This window comes from Aptenodytes forsteri, unplaced genomic scaffold, assembly GCF_000699145.1.
Source record: "Aptenodytes forsteri isolate BGI_AS27 unplaced genomic scaffold, ASM69914v1 Scaffold144, whole genome shotgun sequence".
NCBI lineage: Eukaryota > Metazoa > Chordata > Aves > Sphenisciformes > Spheniscidae > Aptenodytes > Aptenodytes forsteri.
The window spans coordinates 1024443-1030416 of NW_008794785.1; positions in this window are offsets into that span (position 1 = coordinate 1024443).

Here is a 5974-nt window from a genome sequence, read left to right on the forward strand (position 1 = left end):
CTTAGGGACATGGTTTAGTGGGCATGGTGGTGTTGGGTTGACGGTTGGACTCAATGATCTTAGAGGTCTTTTCCAACCTTAACGATTCTATGATTCTATGATTCTTTTCTAAATACAACTTTATCCACTCTCGCCACAGACTGTGCCAAAGACAGAAAAGGGATCAGCAGAATGTAGAAGGCCTGAGACTGTGTTCAGTAAAGTATTACTAATGACTATCAAAATAAACTTTAGAAAATATGCATGTCTATTTTATTTGACTTAACTCATAGCACTTAGATCTTGGATATACTGCTGAGAACTGCACTTAAGTTTGTTTATAGGTCAGTAAATAACCATTAAAGTTTCTTCCATGTTTGAATCTGACTGAATAATTTATTAAGTATAAACTTACTACCTTGAGGCTATCCCCCAACAAACAAATGTTCCGTGATGTCAGAAGCTGTACAGAGGTGCCAGGCTCTGTGCGTGCCGAGATGTGTGCACTCGCAGTGGTAGTCTGACATTCTCACATGTAATTCTTTTTGGCTTTGATGTACCCAGAGTCCACAGTGGTTTCAGATGTTCCTTGGGTACGATGTTGCAATTATTCTTGACATGAAAATGTTTTGTGTGTGTTCTTTTTGAAAGGGATTACTATTACTTACAAAGGAAGTCATAAACTGCTGTAGTGAAGATGAAAATTTGCATTGACTAGACGACTACATTGATAACACCTCTTTGCATTTTCCCAAATTTTCGCTTTAAAATACGTAGCCAAATTCTTAATGCCCTTTTAATATCATCAGAATTGTTATTTAGATTGTAGAAGATGTGAAAGAAAAGATTTAGGCATTATTTGGATAATGTCATTTATAATCCCCCCAAATTTGAAAAGGAGTCTATTTTGGAAATGAAATGTGAATTTATTTGAATTTTTTTAAGCTTCCAGAATACCTTTAAAGATTTCTGACTATTGTAAAATATTTTCTATCAACACTATTTCAGAAATTTAGAAGTATTTTCCCACTGCATCTGATAAAAAATAAAGGTCACAAGAAGCAAGATAGTCTGACACACCTACCAAGATCAAAGGACTGCAAAGTAATTTCATTGCACAGAGTTCTTTATGTTAGTCAAGCAATTATCTTCTTTCAGTATTAAAACTGTATAATAATATTTTAAATAGTTAAATTGTGTTTCTCAGTGATGAGGTTTCAAGCATCATTAGTGACGTACATTTAAGTTTTCACTTTATCATTGACAAAACATCCTTCACGAATTTAAGTTGTGGGAGAATTATAGATCTGGATTTTTTTTCTATTTTTAATGTCAGTAACTTTGTTTCTACAAAGATCATGTAGGTTTTTGTTTGTTTTTTTGTTCATTTGTTTCAGAAATGTCTAGCTTTACTGACTCAAATCAAAGTTTTGGTGTAACTAAGAGCCATTAGGTACACGGCACATAATCCACAACTTTTGGGATAAGGCAACGCTCAGAGTAGTTCAGAGAAAAGGAACAGAGACTGCTCCTTTTTGTTACTGAGCTAGGTGGTAGCTCCCTTGGATCTAAATCAGTGAAAAATGCCCTAAATGACTGAGACAGCAAAGAAAGTTTGCTGAAGAAAGCTGCTTCAGACTCCACACCAGTCTGAAGAAGGAAGTTTTGGAGGAAATGCAATGATTATCTGGCTCATGAATATACTCAAGCAAACCTTCCATCTTAAAGCTTCTGATTTTAAGTAGAAGCTTCCATTCTTATATGAAAAGCAAAATATCTGTAGGCAAAACTTCCACATTGATTTATTATGCTGCTTACTTCTTAGTTTTTGGGTGTTTTTTTTTTTTCCTATGTAGTTAACTGTTTCCTATTAAATGTAAAAGGAAGGAAACACTGAAGGAGGAGAAAGCAAGGAAGGCGGCATGGAGAAAGATTCATATGGGATAAATATGTTCTGTATTTCAATGCATTGGAGTCATATGCATGCCGACTTGCCCCTTTAAGACAGTCGTGCTTTCATGTTATAAGGAAACAACCTGACCTCTTATGCAGCACCCACCACAGACTTCCAGCCAGGGATGTGTACACTGGAGCCTTAACTGCTGGTGTTCCTGGACAGCTGTGAAGAGGTAGAAAACACTTGGAGAACAGGTGACCTTCCCATTCCAGGCTATGCATGTAGAGTAAAGGTGTAATACTGAAAAAAAACCCAACAAACCCCACAAAAACCCTCTTCTTTGTGGGGGCATCTCAATGACAAAATTATTAGGGATTCTGTCTTATGTGCTGATGTCAGTAGGTAGAAGTGCTGTCCAATTATTTATGACAAGGACAGAAAAAAATGAACAGCCATAAATAAAATGCTAAAAGTAGAGAACTGGGGAGAAAAAACTTCTGTCTAAATGAGCATATTGCTTTCAAATTGTGTGAGTGAAAAAAACATCAGGAGGAAGAAACTTCAGCCAGAATACAGATTTTGCTAAGTGCTAAGCTTTGTCAAGTCCTTCTTCAAAGCAGAGGTCACTTCTCGCATGTTTGTACCATTCAGGAAGTAACAGAAACCACAGATAACAGACTTAAGACACCTAAGGTTAAAGTATATTCATCAAAACTACATGACCTTTGTAATCTATTATGGGAAATGTGTCAATGGGATGACTAAGATAATTGATTATAATTCTATGGTGAGTGTGCTGTAACCTAGGCCTGTCAAGGTAGTTGATATGAATTTGCTTCCACATGATTCTGCTGAAGACTAGCAGTGAATCTCCTATCTAGATGTGTATCATTACACTAAGTCTCTTTTCTCTTGCTTCATATATGATATGGGACCCAGGAGTGTTTTCTATCCCCTGAGTCTGACTGTGAACGCTGATTGTCCCAGATATCATTTGGGGAGAGAACATTTTTTGTGAAGACTATCCCCTTTTTTGGGATGGAAACACAGGGCCATGAGCTGAAACTCCACAGAACTGATTTGCTCCATAGTTTTGGCATAACCTCTGAGAGATATAAAATCACTAGTTTTATATATCTGACTTATTAAATATATCCTGTCTGGGTACCAATTCCTGAGTGAGAGACATAGTATATTCAGCACTGAACTAATACATATCTATGTTTATTAAGCCTAGGGAGACCTGCTTCTTTTTAATTCTTGTTACTTTAAAGCTTAAACTATTTTTGTTAAAATAAATCTAAGCATATATATATAGCTTGAAATTTAGAGACTTGGCGGGGGGGTAATCTCAAATAAAATCTGAGAGAGACATACACATGTACATTTAATACTTATTTATTGTCAACAATATTTTTATTTTTATTGTCAACAATTATTACTTTTTAATGTAAACAAATCCATTTAGCGGTACAGCCCTTCTTATGTATCATTCTGGCTTCACAGATGTCTGATAATTTGGACAAGGACAAGACCAAATTTTTGAGGCTAGGAACAAGTCACTACAATATTCAAGGTATAACTATTGCAACCTTAGCCTGCTATGATTTTTAATAAGACTGAATTCATAAAATGCATTCAGTGTTGAATATTCAGTGATGAAACATTTCGTGATGTTAAATGTCATAAATAATTCAGATAATATAGGTAGGGATTTCATGCAAAAGTACTATGCATTGACAGCATGTCCTAACAAAATAACATCAATGATGGGCTAGATCCTTGGGCCTTATACCTTGAGTAATCAAGCATTCCTTTGTAGTCCTATTCATTTCAATGGGATAACAGACAGACTGAAACTCTTCTCAGTGTAAATAAAACTACCAGCATAAAAGTTTACACAAGTCTGACGCAATGTCTACAGAAGTTGATGAGAATTAACATGATTTCAATTAATGAAATTTTTGAGACTCGCTACTACCTCACTACTTTCTAACTGAGAAATGGATATTGCTGTGGTAAAAACTCAAGAAAAATTCTCACATTTATTTACACACACTAATAAAGTAAGAATAAATTTGTATCTATAGAATCCGTTTTATAGACATACACTTATTTACCAGAATAAGTATTTCTGCATACAGGCATATACTTTTATGTCAATATTACAACTTCCAGGTCTGATTGGTTTAATGTTTTTAAGCTGCAAACTTTTAAGATTTCTTAGTGGAAGAATTTTGGGATGCAATGATTTTATGCACATTTTACAATAACATATAATGTTCATATGACAGTAATAGTGAAGTGATAGTAGAAATATAGAAAACCTTATTGTAAATCTTTGGGTTTTTTTCTATATTCTCTTACCTGGAGAAGCTGAAACCATAGTTTTTAGTTTTTGAGAGGGAACACAAAAATGAAAGAAAAAAAACACTTTAGATCTATATGACCAGAAACATCTCTTCAATATGATTTCTACTTCAGAGGAAGCATTCCTTTAAACGATGTCTTTGACAAGGTCCCTATTAGCTATATTTTAAAAGTTTCTGAACTAAAGAATGTATTATCCAATAAAACAACTTAAAAAATTGAAACAGAATGTAATAAAATACATAGTCTTAAGTGAAAGCATGTTTCCACTTCAGTTAAAATTAAATGTTTAGAATTAATTTGTTAAAAGTAGGTAGAACTTTAAGTGTCTCATCATCAAGAATTTGATTAGTATTCTTTATAGCTCTGATAATAAAAAAGGCACTTGTGATTCCTGTGGAGATCCCATTTATTATTACAGTTCTGCATTAAAATACCTTTATTTAATACACAATTTTAAAAGTGTTCCTAAAAGCTTCCATGTTGGATTATTTATTTGTAATTTTGCACCATTATTTAATAATTCAACTTGATAATACCAGTACTATTCCCTGACTGTTTTCAGCTTCTACTCAGACAGAGTATAAAGTTGTGTTGCCTATGCACCAGATTTTTATCTGTAAAATCGAAGATTTATTTTAAGCATTGAATATTTTTTTTTTTTATAAATTATACATATATTAGCTAAGGATCTAGTTATGTAATTTCATCAGTCTGGAAGCTTTAAGATTTTCACTGAGATTGAAACAATGAAAAAAAAACCTTTAAGTATTGGAAAATTAAAAATATGGGTTATTGAAATGCATGCTTTCACACCACAGTCCAGGTGTGGCACCTGGCCAAGAAGAGAAGGAACATGTCTGTTGTAGGCTGGGGTCAATAGATAGATTATATGATAGATCTCATAACTGTGTATTGCATATCTTTGCATACAAATTACAACCAGGTTTTAAGAGTGAAGTACAAGACCAGGCACAAGCAATAGTGGTAAATGTCCCTTTAATGATAATACAGCAGTGCTTACATAGATAGCAGTGCAGTACAAAGTTTATTAAGCGATCATTTCTGCCCACCTCTAAAATAATCTGCCAACTTTGTCCTGAAGAAAAGGGGAAACTGCACAGCTCAGCAGGGTTAGCTACCAAAACCTGAAACAGCTCTATCTATGTTGTTAAGTTACAGTCACCTTCATGGCTACTCTACGTCACCAAAATGAGAGACTCCTGTATGAAGTTAACTGGACTTTCCATAGAAGACACCTGTTTTCTTTAATTTGATAACACATCCATTCTGTTAACATATATTTTCTCTGATAACCTGTTCATTTCTGGATCATATTTTTTCTAGCTAGTTTGTTTATCTGTGGACTACTGAAATTATCAGTCTTTTAAGACATGTTGTAAGACATGGACTGATGTTTTTTCCAAATATGCTTCAATACAGCCTTAATACATTTTTGGCTACATTCTTACTTTACATTCTTACTTTAGCATTTCCGAATTTCTCAAGAGGTCTTGAAACTCAGGTTACGTAGCAATAGTTAAAAAGAAAAGAAACATATATATTTTTATATTTATGTATATACCCTGGCAGATATCCTGCTGGGAGTCTGTAAGTGTGTGGAAGACAACTTCCTGACACAGCTGGTAAGTGAGCCTACCAGGGGACGCTCGACCTGCTGTTTACAAACAGGGAGGGACTGGTGGGTGGTGGGGTGGGTGGAGGGCG